At 48.3% G+C, this 17,904-nt stretch overlaps 1 protein-coding gene across 1 annotated transcript in view; it reads right to left on the reverse strand.

Annotated features, from left to right (window-relative positions):
* Positions 1–16,539, reverse strand: part of LOC137462055 (opioid-binding protein/cell adhesion molecule homolog) — a 342,323-nt gene extending 325,784 nt beyond the window's left edge. The window contains exon 1 of the mRNA XM_068172052.1: positions 16,436–16,539. The gene's annotated coding sequence lies outside the window, so the exon portion shown is untranslated. The remainder of the gene's footprint in view (positions 1–16,435) is intronic.
* Between the last annotated feature and the right edge of the window lie 1,365 nt (positions 16,540–17,904).

A 17,904-nucleotide genomic window follows, 5' to 3' on the forward strand; every position in this document is an offset into this window, starting at 1 on the left:
CAGCTTAACCCTGCTGGGAGGGGATGCTCTGGCCCAGGAAAAGACTCAAAGGTTTCATTTTTTTCTCCCTGTTTATTACCAGAAGTGCATTCAAATGCTCTTAGAGAATGGGAAAATTATTTTTTCTGTGTTAAAAAGGCCCAACCGTACACATCGCTCAAACCCACAGCTCTTTAATACCAGCAATCTGCTAAGTGCTAATTTGTCAAGACAAAACCTTTCATCTCCAAGGCTCCCCCAACGTTTCATTTGCTTGAGAATCATCCACAATAAAATTCCAGATCATCCACACAGCAGTGCAAGTGGGAGGTTTGGGTTCCTCTTCCCCTCCAGGAAGGGCTCCTCCAGGAGAAGGGCAACTAATTACTGCTCAAGTCAACGAATTAACCCTGTCCTTGGCTACTCCATGAGTTTCAAGGTGCTTTTTAGAGGGAACAGCATGGCAGGGTCCTCACCATCAGAAAACTCTATTACACGGATCTTCAAAAAAGCTCATTACTACAAAGCTACCAGCATTCAATCCCATTAATAAAACACATCGGTGTATAATTATAATATTAGGCACTTAAATTGCAGTTTTCATCTGCAGCTCTCAAAGTATTCTGCCAGAGTAAATTGAGTCCCCCCTAATTTGGGCTGGTCAGAGTTTTCTATTTGAAGCCTTCCCTGATGGAGAATTTGATTTTGCGTTTGAAAAGAAAATTGCAAAAAGGATCTCTTCTTCCTCAAAACGGCTGTTTCTTTCTGGTGAGGGATATGCAATGGGGAAAAATCCCACAAAATCTATAAAATTGATGGGAAGGAAGAGTTAAAATGCTGCCAAGAAAGGAATAGCCATAATCTATAAACTTTTTTGGTGGCAGCAAAATCAGTTTTGCTGCAAATTGTTCAGGGTCAGTTTGCATAAAATCCAACATTTGGGGTTGTCCAGCTTGCAACATTATATCAGGGATAAAAAGAACAAAAATGCTTCAGTTTGTGGACAAAACCACCCCACAAGCCAATTTTCTTCTCTGATGGAATCTCCAGTCCAGGAATCTCTGGATTCCTAAGAGTTGCTCCACAGGTTTGGGCTGTTGGGGACACAGCCACGCTCTCTGCAAGGTGACAGGGGCGCTACCTGTGACAGATGGAAGGTGACAACCGCTCCTCCAGAGCCACATCTTGGCCCGTGCCGGAACAAATCTGCTTCCAGCAGACAACGAAGCTAAGGAAATCAGAGATGATAATAAAACTACCGAGGAAATTGTCTGTCTGGGAGCCAGAGGCAGGCGGCACAAAGGGTTCAGCGTTAATTTGACAGGAGACCTGTGTGCTCGGGAGGTTATGCCAGGAATACCACTGGAAATGATATCACCGTGGGCACCCACCAGGCAGCTCCCTCACAAGCCTATTCCCTGGTAAACACCAATCTTCAGTAATTCCAGCTATTAAAAACAACTTAAAGAGGACTCAGATCTCATTTTGCAGAGAGCGCAGGGGTCTCGAGGACTGTTTTTAAAGTTTTCCTGCACTGGAGTTAGCAGTCTATGGCTTTGATATGTTCAGCTGCTGCGCTGCTTCCAGGTTTATTAAATTTACAGCCAGAGAGACAGCATGGCTTGTTATTTTTTCCAAAGAATCCCCAGAAGAAAGGCAAAGTTTATCAGGCATCAATGCAAGCTGCAAGCTCGGAAACCATGGGTGTCCAGGAGTTCCCTTTCCTAACACCACACAACAAATCACTGCTCCATGCACACATTTATTCGAATCTCAAAAGGGTTGTTATGTATGTGGTGGCCCCACAAACACACCCACCTTTGGACACTCACATTGACAACAGTGAACAAATTAAATGATCAAATGCAATCTCCAGTGGAGAATGTTCACCTACCTGCTAATAAGGGATAAATACTACAGCAGCACCTTTGGGCACTAGGAAATACCCCAAAGCCTCCTATTCTCCAATTATTTATCCCCATGGTTTCCCACTGAAGAAGAGACTTGGTTTGGACATGAAAACATGACAGAAATTATACTTTTTTTCCCCTGTTTATGACCAGAAGCTCTTTTTTGCTGAAACTGCTTTTCAATCAGCTCTCCTTAAAATCAAATCCTTTTTGTTGGATCTGGAGAGCTTTTATGGCCCATCCTCACATATATTGGGTGACCAAGTGGTTCTCAGGATGATGCATCTCCAGGTTTCCTATAGTGCTTCCACATTCTGTGTGAAGGGAGACTCTCCCTCATGACAAATAAGAGGATTTAACGCTGCTCATCACAGACATCCCTGCGATGTCTGGGTAAAACCCCATTAAATCCATCCCGCTTTTAGCAAACCCTGAGGAAGGAGAAGAAAGGACAAGGCCAGGCACAAACCACTAACATCTATTGTGCATCACAAGGGGAAGAGGTTGGGCTCCGGGGACATTTTTCTTTTGGCACTTATTGTCTTCTAAACTCCACAATCTATACAATAGCTATGTTTGTAATCACTCGAAAATTTTCAATTAAATGTAAAAAACCAGAAACAAGTAAATCTATTCTCTCTTTTGACTGTTTTATTGATTAAAATGGATGCCTGAGCTGCGGCCACTGAACCATGAAAAGCAATCTGTCTTGGATGGGTAAGAGATCGTTAGGAAATCGTTCTGCTGAGGCAAGAATAACTGTGCATGTACACACACGTGTGGGGCTGGGCACAGATACCCACATGCTACCGTGGAAAAAGCCACCTGCAACAAAAATTGTGTCTATATATTTCACTATCGAGTTCAAAGCAAGCTGAGGTGTTAGCTTGTCACAAGACCTCTTGTTTTCTAAGTTTCATCATTTCCCTCAGCAGCCAAACCTCGTCTCTGTTGCTGCGGAGCACAAAAAAAACACAAGGTGGGAGAAGAAAAACCTCAAGGTCTGTCATGTGTTACAAGCTCCAAGAGCAAGGAAACCACTCCTTGGGTCATTAGGAGATTTTCAGGATGATGACAAGGAGATCCTTCAGTTGATATTTCAACTTCCTTTTGGTCCCTGTCCTTCCAGGGCGACGTGGAGGATGTTAAACGAGTTCTAGACATCACCAGGAACACTCAGCTTTGCAAAGCCTGACTGGTTTGGGTGCGAGTTAACCTAAGGCAAGGCAAAGGAAGGATGAAACTTCCCACATGAAGCTTTTGCCACGAGCCCTCACTCGCAGATTCCCAGCCTGCAGTGGAGCTATCTAATATTGGCTCCTGACAGCCACGGGAACAGATGGAGAACACTTCGCTCTGCGCTGACAATACTCTGCTTTGGAAGCAAGACTACCCTGACATCAATTCTGTTTTATCTCAGCACCTCAAGTTGAAGCTTAAATTAGCCAAACATTGCTTTTTTGTTGTAGCCCATCACACAAGCCTCGGGGAGTTCAGATCTGTGAATTCTCAGCCTTTGCAAAAAAATTCTCTTATTTGCTGAAGCCAGTCCAGAGCCTGCTCATCTCTAGGAATCCTGGACCCAAACATCACGCAAGGAAGAGCCCTAAGAGAGGTCAGGTTTGGGAGCTTTGCTGCAAAGCACAGCTCTGAAATCCTCAGCTGATGCTCATCCTCTCCAACAGGAGCAGGAAACTCCTTTCCAAAATCCATTTCCTAGCAGGTTTTTGAAGGCTGGCACTGAGGCCACAGCAGCTTTCTCCCACCAACACAGGTCTAGCAGAGGTCTGTCCTCATCTTAGCAATGGCAAGATCAAGCAGCCACTCCCCAGTCCAGGATATCTGGGAGAGGTAGGGATGTGCTCAGCACTGGCTGAGCCAGGCTGGAAGGCTGGGAATGTTCACCAGAGCAGCACCACTAACGAGTTTAGCCCTGAAACAAGCTGTCACTTAGGGAGAGGAGATACCCACCTCCCCACACACTCATCCGTGGTATTTGCTAATGGGAAGAACGAGGCACAATAGCAGATTCAGGCTGACTCACACAGTTTGTACTTTTATTGGGTGCCTTTTTCCATCCCCCCTCCCCCTCTAAAGTGTAAACACACAGGAATGAGAGTGGATCTTTGGGAGTGGTGCTCCAAAGCATTCCTGTTCTATTTATTTGGGTGTGAGAACTCTGAGACCATGACTCCATCTCATGCTGCAGGCAGGGGTCAGCACGAGGTGCTCTCAGACACTGGGCAGCTGCTAGGTGCTCTGGGAAGAGCCCTCAAATAATAATAATAATAATAATCATCATCATCATCACATTTTTAAATTATTATTGCTTTGATTTAAAAGAAAAATTTTAAGAGAATAAACTTTTAAACTCCTCAAATGGTTCAGGCCTAGAAAAGTCCTGCCAGGCTTTAAAGGGCAGTAAAACCTCTCGTGCCATCACCACACCACAAAGCATCACAAAAAAAGCAGCAGCAAATGCAAACTGGAGGGAGTCTGGAGCCCCACACATGTGCAGGACCATGCAGATGTACCAAGAGGAGGCACTGAGTGGGTTAGCATCTCTCAGATCTTTTAATATATTTTCCCTAATTAAGCTGTTCAATTCGGCAGCTTAAAGAGCTGCCGATAGCTGCTACAAATTGATTTATCTTTTGATGAAGGTAAAATTTGCTGGAAAAAAAAGAGAAGCAAACAACATATGGGTTTGGGAGGGATTAAATTACTTTGTCTTGTGTTAAGATTCAAACATATTCTGGAGGCAGGATGAGTGTTTTACAAGTAAATTGTTTTTATACTATATATCCATTTCTTTGTAAACAGAAAGATCCTCATTTACACATCCACCTACAATACCTGCTAGGTAACAGAAGCAGATCCTTAAAAGCCAGATGAGATCCCAAGCTTTCTGTGGGCACACACACACAAATAAAAAGCAATCATCCTGCAACTCCCCACCCCTTCTCAGGGTGGGGGAGAAAAAAACCTTCTGGAAACACAATAAGCCATAATAGACATGGCCTAAAGCAGTTCTCCACGGGGAGGTTCATGACCAGCTACCATGGGGGACATCAGGGCTCCAAAACTGCACTGAAATTCCCAATCCATCCCTGCCTGTGAGCTGCAGTCCCCTTGGATAGCATGAGCTCAGAGTTTAACATCACCACTTCATTATTCTGCTTTGCTCATCAGTAGGAAAGATAAGGTGAAGAGGGATAAATATGAAGAATAAATCACAGCCAGCCTGACAAGACCAAGCAACAGTGGCAGGGTAATTTGCTTGATCTCAAATGAGGAGTTCCCCCGGTGGATGGGATGTTATAACCTCAGGAAGGAACAGGAGACAAGGAGTTGGCTCCTGCAGCTCCAAAATCAAAACACACTGGGCTCGCTGCACTGATATCCCCTCAAACACAGATCCTTCTCCTTTCCTCAGCAAAGCTGTGCCCATCTCACCTCTGCAGCAGCAGGGAAATTCCTCTGCACTCCCTCACTCCAACCCAGCTTCAGAGCATCTCCAGATCTCTCAGTTAGAGAGAGTTCAGCAGGAGGCATGCAGCAACAGCCATGGGGGGGTTGCATTTATTAACTGCTGTGCCCTGAATCCCCTTTATCAGCTATTTTGGACACACAGATTTCCTACACAAGCACATGCCAGCCATCTGAGAGTGGATAATTTGCCCAGACAGGCAGTAAATACATCCCATCTCATGCTTCCTCTGAGAAAAATGTGCTTGCCAGTGTCACCTGTCATGTAAATCATCACCTTGCAATTTATCCTAAGCTACATTTCAACTGTTTCTGGACCAGGAGAAAGAAAAAAAAGAAACACTCAGAAAGTCCAGTAACTCCTTCTGTGAAACATGGATGCTTCTTCCCTGGCCAATATTCTGAATTTATTGAGGAAAAGACATCTACTGAATGTATGGCTTCCCAGCCGAATTTCCAACTCTTAGATTTAAAGGAGTCCTAGACTTTCTCTGAGCTGTACAGAAGACATTTACATAAGTTTTTGTGCAGCATTCCTTCAGCCTGTTCCTCGCTCACCATATGAGTAGCCAACAGCTACCCACTGAGTTACTGCAACTCAACAACTTTGAGGTGGATTTGAAAAATCCCACGGGTTGCATGAGAAATTACATGCCTGTGATTTTTTTTTTCCCCGTTCCTGGCATTTTTTATTTAAATCTTCCCGCAAAACCAGAGTCGCGTAAAGAACTGGGGTTGATGGCGCTGCGTGAGCTGCTGCCTTTCAAGGGAAAACAAGAGAAACTATGTTTTCTTTCCAGAAGCAAGCACGGGAAAGCTCCCATGGGAACTTTCCACTAGAAAAAAAAACCAAGACATGTTCCCCAGAAATCCATTTAAGAAGGTCCAGTGGGAGGTTCTCTAATGGAAAGTGTCCCTGCAGAGGTTTGGAACGAGATGGCCTCCAAGGTCCCTTCCAAACCTAACCACTCCATGATTCTCTGAATTTATCCCCAGCAGAAATTCCTCCAGCCAGCTGGGCTTGTAGAAAAGGTTGAATTTAAAGAGGTCTTTAGGCAGCTTAAGCTGGCTGGGGGAGCACAGTCCTGGAGGACCCCTTTAATCTGTGTCCTCTGGCTGCAGAGAGAAAAAGCCCACTGTGCATCTGTGTCGTCTCAATTTTGTGTTCAAAACACTTGAGAATCTCTCTTTTGTTCCTTGCCTGTCTCCCTTAATCCTTGCCTCAGTCATTATTCAATATTTGGTTTTGTGACTACATTATTTAACTTGGCGGAGCGCTTTGGGATGTAGTTTGCATAAAAGCCGCTATTTTTAAGCAGCGGAGGGGACTGTCACCGAGGCAGGGAGGAGACAGCAGTGACAGCAAAGAGGAGACCAAAGCTTCACCCACCAGAAAAAAAACCCTCTCCAAGGGAAAGGCAGTCACAGGATCGTCATTCCAGGGAATAAATCACCAAAGCCAACTCCAGTGTCAGTAATTTCGTGACGCAGAAAATTGATTCGTACGTTACAATCAAGGAGCACCCTCCTCCATAATGTATGCTCGGCATTTTAACATAATTATTTGTGCAACAGTTTTAATTTTTGCAGCCTTCCCTGGCTGTCAACCTGGGAGTAGTGGGGGAAAAAAATAAAATTTTAAAATACTCTTCTTCTTCAGAGACAGGATTAAAGGGAAAAAAAAAATCAATCTCCGAGCAACCTCCTTTGTATTTTGTTGTGACAAGCCTGAATTTAAACAGCCTGTGAAGTCAAAACAACAGGAGAAATATCAATACACATTAATTTAATCAAGAAACACAACTCTGCCATGCCAAGCCCAACTTGGCTTTATTTCCTCCGAGGTTTCTGGGGGAGCTGATGACACCCTGGTACCTGCCCAGGCCCCCCTGGTGACTGGGGGTCTTCTCAAAGGCCCTCTCTCCATTTGGATGCTTTGCCATGCAGAAATCAAAATTCCTGGTGCTGCAGCTCCCCGCCAGCACATCTCCATCTCTCCGCCCCTAAAAAGCTGATTTTGCTGGCAGAGCTGCCCCGAGTGGCCATCCTGCTGCATCCTTATTGTGTGCCGGGGAGCTTTCAAAGGACAGGCAGATAAAAGGGTAAACATGATAACAAAAACTATCTCCAGCACACTTGACTCCATCAAATCCTGGGCACAGCGCGACTCTTTGAAACAAGAATCTCATTAAGGAAGGGAGAGTTGAAAGAATAAGCCCCCACACACCAAAGGCAGAAATCAGATGTGCTTGACCTTTCAAATGAATGTACATTTTCTGAGTGACTGTTCATGTCAGAGTAATTCAAACAGACACCTGATAATCCTCTTAAAAGTCTGAAATTTGGATACTGGATTGGGCACAATGCAGCAGGATCTGTGGGTGGTCTCGTTGCTGTGCTCCGTCCTGCCCTTGCTCCCAGTTTCCTGATGCTCCCTCAAGTCTTGTCCCCTCCCTGGGCTTTCATGTCCCGGCACATACATAGGAGATGTTTCAAGTCCAGGATTCATTAAAAAGGAAGCATCTTCTGTGCTGGCACAGCTGGAAATGAAAAGCCAATGCTCCTTAACACAAATTAGGTGATTAAACACTTTGGATGGAAAAGAGGTGCCCCACCAGCAAGGGAAGAGGAGGATTTCCTTCCAGACAGGCTCCATGTATAAATCCAAGGACCATGAACCCCACCTGGGTCCTGCATCTTGTATATCGACATAACCCATGTGCTGGGGCTTGCTGAGAAAGAGAAACCCTCACCTGAGCCATGAACATTCCCAGAAAGTCCAACAGCTTCACAGGGAAACATTCACACGTGAATGGCTTCAAATGGAGATGTTCATTAAGCCAAGGATGTACTAATTACAGCCCAAAGGCTGTAATGAACACAGAGAGGAACTGAAAGGCTTCCCCATGGACAATGTTGATGGAGATGTTATCAGAATGAGGTCCAGGAGTCAGCTTGAATCACCTTCCCCTCAATTTTTGGATGCCCAGGTCAGATCTAGTGACCATCCCTGAACTTCAGTTCCATTTCCACCAACGACTTCTGGGCCTTGCTTAGCACATCCGTGTGTTCATCATGAGCAGATTCTGCCAAACCTTAGAGATCACTGGTCCTGGGGAGTCAAAAACCCAACAGACAGTGCAGGAAAAGGGGGTTTTGGTGTCTATTTATGGCCTGTCTCCATGGACAACCCCACAGAGTGACAGACCATGCAGTGACTAACACCAGGTTTCTTTTGAAAACCCAAAAAATCAACAGCTTAGCATTTCCAATGGAATCCAGTGGTGTTTTAAGACCTGTAAGGAATCTGGGAGTGCACCAGCCTCCTGCTGATGTCACATTAACATCAGCCCCAGCTGCGGCAGCACACACAGGCTGCTGGCTCCTGCTCACAGATATGGCCATGCTGGACAGGTACCTCATGGCTTTGTATCCTCAGTGAATCCTCTCCTTCCTGCTCCCCCTGGGCTCCCAGCCCATGCTAATTAGCTAATATTTGTGTAGATCCTTCCTGACACTACCTTTTGATTCCCTCTGAGCTCATCCACAGCTCCAGGCCCCTGGAGGAACATCTCCATTGCTGGGGGGATGGAGGATGCAGCTCCAGCCAGGGAGGAGGGTGGGACTGGGGGGCTGCTCTGCTTCCAAGTCAGTCCCCAAACACACAGGACAGGCTGCAAAGAAATCTCTTGGAAAAGTCAGATGTGAGGGTGTCAACCAGCTCATCTCACAAGAGATGGACTGGAGCACGCTGCCCATGCAGTGACACTCAGGGAACTGCTTCTCTCCATCACAGTGCTTCTGACTTCCAGGGAATGGAGCTCATCTTGTGGATTCCCAACCAAAGCTCCAAAGAACCACAAATTCAAACTCCAAATGAGCAGCAGGGTCTCTGAACACTCTGAGCCCCTGTCAGGACAGACCCTGGGCTTCATCCCTGAAAGGATTGCTGTTTCTCCAGTGGCTCTCTGAAGGCCACCTTCTCTTTACCTTTTACTGTGTCTTTACACAGTGTGCAGGTAAAGACACAGTGGTTGTTAACAGGAGGAACCAGCACTTCTCCTCCTGTGGGGACTTATCCCTCTGTCCTACATGAAGCTCTCACACCCCATCTCTGAGCCCCATGTGGTCCCCAAAGCAGGACCCTGCTGGATGTGCCAGCAGCCACGTCCTTGATGACACCCAGATGTTTTTCACCCCTCCTCTCCACACTTCCTAACAGCTCATGAATTTTATAAACTAAACTCATTGTAACCAAACCATGAAATTGCAAATTTAACTCTGTCAACAAACAAAGCTTTGGCAGGGAGCTGCCGCTGTCTGAGCCTTCCCAGCAGGGAGGGAATCTCCTCCGAGGGGCACTGCACCCCCTTCGGTCCCCCTTGGCCATGGGGCAGTGGCACAGACGGGGTTGTACAGGATGCTGGAGCATCACAGCCTACACAAGGTCACAACTCACTCCCAGAGCTTCCAGCAGTGCCAACCATTCCCGTCACCCTTCCCTGGTCCGCGGACCACGGACCCAAAGGCACGGAAAAGCCTCGGCTGCCCCAAACCCCAGGGCAAAGCCTTCCTTGCTCAGGCACAAAGGCTTTGCCGCAGCCCCCAGGTCCAGCCAAGCCTGGCTTCCGCCTCTCCCTCTCCTGGCCACGTCCAGGGTGGCCGGCAGAGCCTCGTTAAGTTAATGGAGTGCTAATTAGCTGGCAGACCGAGGGGAGGGATCGGAGGCGCTGCCTCATTTGCTCGGTGGAATTGGGTCATTAAAGCAAGGGTGGGCTGCAGAGGCTGCCGCTGCTTGAGGGATGCAGCGGCATCTCTGCAGGCACACCCGGGGCTGCACAAACCATTTTAGCCGTGTGGAGCAGCCTTTGGAGCGGAGAAAGTGGGTGCTGCCTGCACCACTGAGGACACCAGAGCACCACCAAGGGGACCTTCTCCCATCGCCTTCAGCGCTGGCTGTTGGAGCCCTTCCAGCACAGTCACCCAAGCCAACCCTTCTTTTCCCCACACACACAACTTCCAGTGGCCAAAGGCACTAGCTCCAGGTGGGAAAAAGTGCAGCATGTCCTGCCAACACGCCAGTGCCACCTCGTTCCACACAAGCACGGTGCCACAGGGTGTTTCTATGGCAACAAGCAGCCGATACAGCCGGCGGCACCGAGATTCCAGCGCCGTTCTGTTGACACCCCCGGCAAGGTCCCACCGAGCCCAGGCAGGACTCCCAGAGCGGAGCTCAGCCTTTGAGACGCTTGAAAACCAAGTTTGCACTCCTGTCCCAGGGTGGTCACCATGAGCCACTCAGGTATTGCGCACTCAACATTCCTCGTGTGGATGTCACCATCAGCTGGCCCTGGCACTGGCAGCCCGGCAAACTCCCAGCCTGGAGAGCAGCAGCAGAGCTGGGGTCATCAGTCACTGAGTTGTGCTATAGGCAGCCTTAAATCCCAGGTCTACCTTCCCATCGATCTCTTCAGCTCCGTGAAATTAAGAAAAACGCAAGACAAACACAAGCGAAGGTTCCCGAGCAGGCTCTGTGAGAGGTGACCAAACAGCTCCAATTCCCCCGAGCAAGGCTGGGCCAGCGCCTGGCGGGGAAAAACAAAACCCAATTCCAGCCAGAATGCCAATCTCAGCTTAAACATCCCCCTGGAGCCCCGGGAAGGGGGGCTCGCAGCACCCGCATTGCCGGCACCCACGAGCACCTCCAGCATTTTTGGGGGCTGCAGCAGGAGAGGGGCTGCAAATCCCTTTGCCATGGAGTAAACCTGTCCTCAAGTGTGGCAAGAAATGACAAGGAGCACCTGAGAGATTTCCCTCCTTCCACAAAAATCACTTTCCAGAGTAGATGTGCACTTTAAGGATTAAATGTGCCTGGACAATTCAACACAACATTATTAATGTCTATTTTCAACAAGCATCTCCATTGCACCCATCTTTTCTCTCTCTCTCTTTTTTAACCATCACTTTAAAGTCTTTCCTGCCCAACCATGTATTGTAGGGAAAAAAAAAAAAAAAAAAAACTTGTTAAAAAAAAAAAAAAAGGAAAATAAGAAAAAAGTAATTTAAAAGCTTTAAATCCAGTTCTCTGGTCTCCGACCCCCTGAAGATTCCTGCACAGAAAATAAAGTACTTAGCTGCCCTCCTTAAAAAGATTTAATCTCCCATATTTCAGAGCTTGTATGATTAAACCCTACCTCTAATTCTGCTTTCAGAGCCACAGCCAAATCTCTGCTTAAAGGGAAGAGGTGCAGGCTCCTCTCCTCCCCTCTCCCTTCCACACAGGGAAGTGGAGCTGCATCCACGTGGACGTGGGGGAAGAGCTGGAGGTAGAGAGGCAGCTCCAAGCATCCCTGCATCCTCCTGCTTCCTTGCCAGACATGGAAATACCTTTTTTTTTAAGGCAGCTTTCAAGAAAATTGAGCTTTCTTATATGCAGCTCTGAAGGAATAAAGAGGGGAGGCGGTGTGGACGTGCAGGGCCAGCTCACACTCCCAGATAATATCAGTTTTACCCCATCCATGGCAGTAAGGAGGGGAAGAGCTTCAGATGAGCAAGGAGAGGAGAGCCAAACTTCAGCTGGGAGAGTCAGGGCAGGACAGAGCCCAAAAACCTGGTAAGAGAACACCCAAACAAGGTTTGTCTCCAAGATGAGCTGCTCCCTACGGTGGCAGAGAACTTGATGGAAGCAGGGATCATGCTGGAAACTGGACCCTGGTGAATTCCTGACAGGCTAATCACTCACTTACCCCCAGCCAGGAATTATTGACCAATTCTACCAGACAAGAGAATGCCAACCTGCCCTGCCCCAGGCACCTCCATCCCAGGTGAGCAGGAAGAGGGCTGCAAAATAAAAACCCCTCTTTTGCTTCAGACAAACACAGGCCCTGTCCCTGCCTTCTCTGCTTTATGATATGCACAGAGTTTGTTAAAAACCTGCACTGATAAGGCAGAATGTTTATTGGAAGTGTAGGAGAAATCAGCTTTCCTGAGACACAGCGACCTTCACCAGCTGAAATGTGGAGGGAGCTCAAGGCCACCTCTCCAACACACCCAGCCAGCAGCAAACATGGCCCAGGGTGGGATGGAAACAAATCTCCAAGGAGCTGAGCACTGCAACAGCCAAGAAGGTGATTATTGACACAGGGATATTGTGGTTCTCACCAGCACCAGGAGATTTGGACAGGGGCTAGATGGAAAAATATCCCCTGACACTTCTGCTGAAGAACTTGCTGAAATTCCATGGGCAAACGATACCAAATCAAGTTTCACACCTTCCCCATCCCCTTGTTCAACAGAGACTTTTATGCTGCCAAAACCTATTTATTTCTTGCAAATCTCTCTGAGCTAGTGCTCATGAATAGAAATGCTTTTATCAAAAAACTGTTCACATTTTCCACTGAAAATTTTGAAACAAGTGTTTTCAGGGGGAGGCAGGTTGCCTTCTGTGAGAAAACCACATATAATGCCCCTTTGGAATATTTTTACTTCAAAAACAAATACAAAATGAATTTTAGGTATGTCAGCCTATGAGATAGGAACAAAAAGCTGTTACTGCTGCTTCTGGGCTGGATTTCAAGAACTTGGCCTCAGACATCTCCTTTGGAGCAGCCATCTCTCCAGGGTGTGTGCCCAAGGACCCCCATCACCCACCCCAGCCTGGGCTATGCTGGTGCTGCAGAGGACTCACTTGTGAGCCAAAAAACACCGTGGGGAGGAGCGAGTGTGTCCAGGAGCACACAAAGCTGAGTTCTGAGCAGCTCCAGGTCATTTATCTTGATTTCTCTTTTCAGTGCTGGTGAAGGCTGAAAAACATCAGCTGTGTTTGCTGGGCTTGAATTCAGCACAAGGCAAAAACCACGAGCGCTGCGAGGCCACCCCAGGGGCTGCAGGAGCCCAGGAACCACCATCCTGCCAGGAAGGGCATCTCCAGTGCCATCTCCCTGAGGACATCTCTCTCATGAGTTTCCCGAACAGCACAGAAGGGTTTGGGGCTGAATCTCAGCCCCAGTAGCACCTGATCCTGAAGCTGCTGTAATTATCAGGGCAAGCCACGACATCTGCACGAGCACCTGAGATGTTGTGCATCCATCTGCTTTGGATGGTGTAGTATTGTCATCTCCTGGGGTAAAAAACACCACCCCAGAATCTGAGGCAATCCCACTGTCCTTTCTGAAAGCCCTAATTTACAGTCACGTTGGGAATTGCTGCATCTGATATATTTGGATTGCTCTGGGAAAAAAAAATAAACCCTTTAGCTCCCTAATGCCAATCACTGCATTGTCTCCTTAGCTCTGCTAAACATTTCCATGCAGAAGAGAAAAAGGCATCTCCTGTCCCTCTCACCACAGATCCAAAGGGCAACAGTGTGTGTGGATAAATGAACAGGTAGATGTACTTTCATTAAAATCACCACATTTAAATTACTCACAGACGAGATTGAAGACATGAGGTTAAAAACTTAATTGACTAAATCAGCTGAGACGCCGAGGGCTGATTATATAATTTAAAATAAATGTAATATTGGCCATCAAAAAAAACCCCACACAATATTATTACATATCAAAAGCCATTATTCAAGAAGCACAAACAATATCCTCCTAAAGCCCTGGCGGATTTAAGAACATCACCCTCCCTGCTTTCTTGATTGTTTTTCTTCTTCCACAAAGTGAATTGGGAGAGAAAAACAGAAACCTTCTTACGAGCCCTGAAATCCAGCATCGGAATAAAAATCTCCCTGGCTGCTTTCTCATCAAGGACTGCACCTTTGATTTAAGGCTAAAGGTGGGCAGGCACAGCCACCGTGCCCAACTTTGCATGGAATTTAGGATATACCCTCATGATATCCAGGTTTAACGTTAGAAAATCCAAGTGGTTGAAAGCTGTCTCCTCTCACCATTAATTGTCTTCTTCAAAACACTTTGGGTTATCCAGGTTCCATCCACTTCCAGCTCCACACCTGGGCTTTGTTCCTGCAAGCCACCAGCAGCCCCAGTGTTGGAGCTGGTGGCTGCCACCAGATTTGTCCCCATGCCAAGGGACAGGAGCACCGTCCCCACCTCAGCATCTTGGGGACCATACACCCAGGCATGTGGTGTTTACTCTCTCCTTGCTACACCATCCATGCAGAGATAAAAACATCCACGCTCTTACTAAGAGCTGAAAAAGCCAGAAACCCTTCAGCAGATAAGGACATTCCATGGAAATCCAGATCAGCTTCCAAATGATTTCCTAGCCCCGACTGGGAGCTCGTTACAGCCTGGGTGTTAGCAGTGAGGGATGGCTCTGGTGGCCCTCAAACACAGGCTGTGGTGTCACAAGGAGACGTTTGCTCCCTGCCTGCAATCACAGGATCACAGAATAACGGAATTCACAGAATCACCAGGCTGGAAGAGACCTCCAAGATCATCGAGTCCAACCCAGCCCCAGCACCTCAACTAAACCCTGGCACCCAGTGCCACATCCAGGCTTTGTTAAACACACCCAGGGATGGTGACTCCACCACCTCCCCGGGCAGCCATTCCAGAACTTTATCACCCTTTCCATAAAAATCTTTTTCCTAATATCCAACCTGTATTTTCCTCAGTGCAGCTCAAGGCTGTGTCCTCTGGTGCTGTCAGTTGTTGCCAATCCTTGTCCCCGCTCCTCTCCTGCTCTCCATGGACAGGCAGGAGGAAGGACCCAAAGCAAGGCAAAGCAGCATCACTAAACCCCCACAAACCAGGCCTGGGGAGGTGGAAAACACCACAAGGCTCAATACAACCAAAACCACACAAATCAGCCCCTGGGCTCCCCATTACTTCAATCACATTCTAATTACAAGCATTGCCATCAAGGGTTTCTCAAACTCCGTGTCTGCTCTTAGAGGCTCCTGTAAGGCAGGAAAAGCACATTAATATGCATGTGCCATGCCCACGGAGGAGACCATAGGCTGTGAAGCAGCCTGGCAAAGAGCAGGGCTCCCTGGATGATGGCTTTGCCAGGCTGGCAGACAGAGGTGCCATCCCTCGTCACCTTCCTGCATCCCTGTGCCCGTGGAGCCAGGTGTGTCCCAATTAGCCATTCCCCTCATTTCCCCCCAACCCAAGGGATCTTTCATGCAACTGGGCACGTACCAGGGCTCACCCAGTTGCCAGGATGAGCTTTGCCCAGGGACCCACAGCATGGAGGGGAGGGTGACAGGCAGCAGGGTGATGTGTCACAGCAGGGCTCATCCTAAATCCAAACCACCAGGGACTAGGAAGGGACTAACTCTACCCCAGCCGACAGCAGGACAGCAGGGAAGCTCCTCATCTGAACTAAGCAAGAGCACAGTGCCCCCTTTCCTGGATCCTATCAGGATCCTTGATCCAGGGATCAGGCGAGGGCCTGGATGTGGTGCGAGATCCCCGGCACAGCCCCTGGATGTCCCCACGCTGCCATCCCTGCGGCTTTTAGGGCATGAAGCACGTATTGTGTCCCACGGAGCGTGCCCTGCAGGGGGGCTGCATTACAAAACCATTTACTGAAAATAAAAAGCCCGAAGCCCCAAGCAAATGCGGGGTAATTGCAGGGTTTTCAGGCGTGAGGCTCTCACAGTGCTGTGATCAGCCAGGCTCAGGGAGTCCTCGCCAAAACCCACCCCTTGCGCTGCCTGAAACACCTCCCAAACACACACACGGCTTCTCAAAGCCTCCCTGCTCCTCTCCTGCTCTGGAGGAGGGAGGCTGGTGGCAGGAGGCAGCAGGACCGGGATGCTGCACATCTGGCAGCTGCAGAGCTCGGCATCGCTCCTGTCCCACGCTCAGGGCTAAAATGGGCAGCAGGCTCCATCCAAGCCGGGTGCTGCTCCCCTGCCTTCTCCCCCTCGGCCTCGCAGGGGCTTTAAGCGGCTGGATGCTCTACAAAGAGCAGCCAGGAGCCAGTGCGGGCAGCAGAGGTGTTAAAATTCCCGTCACGGCCCGCGAGGAGCCATCCCCAGCATCCCGCTGCAGAGCGAGCTAATCCTGCCAGGTTAATTCTCATCCTCAGTTCATTCCAGTTTATTAAAGCCAGCAGGCACCCTGCAGAGGATTCATTACCTGTGTCACTCGAAGGTTGGGCTGGGCCTTAATGAGCTGAGACACCGGGGAGCGGTGCTGGGCAGGGTCCATGCTGGCTGTGGGGATACCTGGGATTCCTGCAGCCCCGTCCCCATGATGGGCAGTGTTGTCATAAACAAGAGCAATGTTCAGGTTCTGAACGTTCTGCAAGGTTCCAAGCTCCATCCAGACACATCTCACTCCCGTTTCCATCCCTTACACCTGCTCCCCCCAGCTCTCCCCAAACCCCCAGCCCAGCCCAGCTGGCCTTGGAGCCCAACCTGGAGCTCACCAGCTTTTATTTGCTGGGAATTACTGGCAGAGGGCAAAAGGAGATGAATTTTCAGTTAGGTGAGCGAGCACATTACCAGCCAGAGAGATGGCAGCTGCTGCAGTACATCTTCATCCCTTTAAATAGTTCCCAGCCTTCCCCCCGCAGAGCCGGGCTGGCTGTGGGAGAGAGATCTCTCCTAATTAATCTAGTCCTCTCCATCGCTGGTGAAACAGAGCCCGAGCTGGCGGATAAAATATTGCAGGAGCTAACAGAGGATGGCAGGCTTGGGGTAGCGAGGCAGAAAGCAGCTCTGGACTGCAGCCGAAGGGGTACAATTATTTTACCGCCATGCTATGCCTCTATTCCCAGACCTGTCTGGCATCTTCCAGCACCAGCCTGCCTTTTTCATCTGGGTTTTATCCCCCCCCTGCCCATTTTTCACTCCACTCCCTTTTTTCTCACCGGGTGGCTATTTAATTTGTTGTATTCCATGCTTTCCTTTTCATGAGAAAAAAAAAAAAAAAAAAAAAAAAACTTGCATCTGAGCTTTCTTTTTCTCTCTTTCTCTCTCATTTCATTTTCAAAAATTTTGCTTTTTGTGGGGGAAAAAAGAGAGACGGAGAGAATGGGATAGAAAATGCTAAAGGAGGCAGGAGATGAAAGTAGCTTTTATTCACAAGAGGGAGGATGCAAAAAGGAGTGAAGAGAGCATTGGATGCCACTCACACAATTATTTCGACCATACAGGAGTGAGAAGTGTTGGACAACAGCTTTCAAGGGCTGCAGTAGAGCAAAGCCATGCCCGAAAGCACTGTGGCATCCAAAAACACTGAGAGAACAACATCCTGGAATGCTTGGGAATCACTTTCCTCCTGCGCGGGACCAGGCTGATGTTACCACCTCAGGAAGGCACTGCCTTCCTCCTCAGTGCTCTCCCCAGCCATCATCCTCCCTGGCAGCTCTGCTCCACCTCCTCACCTCTACCCACTGTCCCTGCAACTCCTTTTTTTTCTCTCAGGAGCAGCATTTCGGGCCCCACACCTTCACCACCAAGCAGCTCAGCAAAATCTGCACGTGCAGCCCCCAGCACTTTGCCTATTTAAGTCCAAGCAGGTCTGCTCAAGGAGGAATATTATCTGCAAGAAGCAGAATGTTAAAAAAAACATCTTTGCTGGTGATCAGACAAATTGAGACA

This window comes from Anomalospiza imberbis, chromosome 24 (genome assembly GCF_031753505.1).
Source record: "Anomalospiza imberbis isolate Cuckoo-Finch-1a 21T00152 chromosome 24, ASM3175350v1, whole genome shotgun sequence".
Classification (NCBI taxonomy): domain Eukaryota; kingdom Metazoa; phylum Chordata; class Aves; order Passeriformes; family Viduidae; genus Anomalospiza; species Anomalospiza imberbis.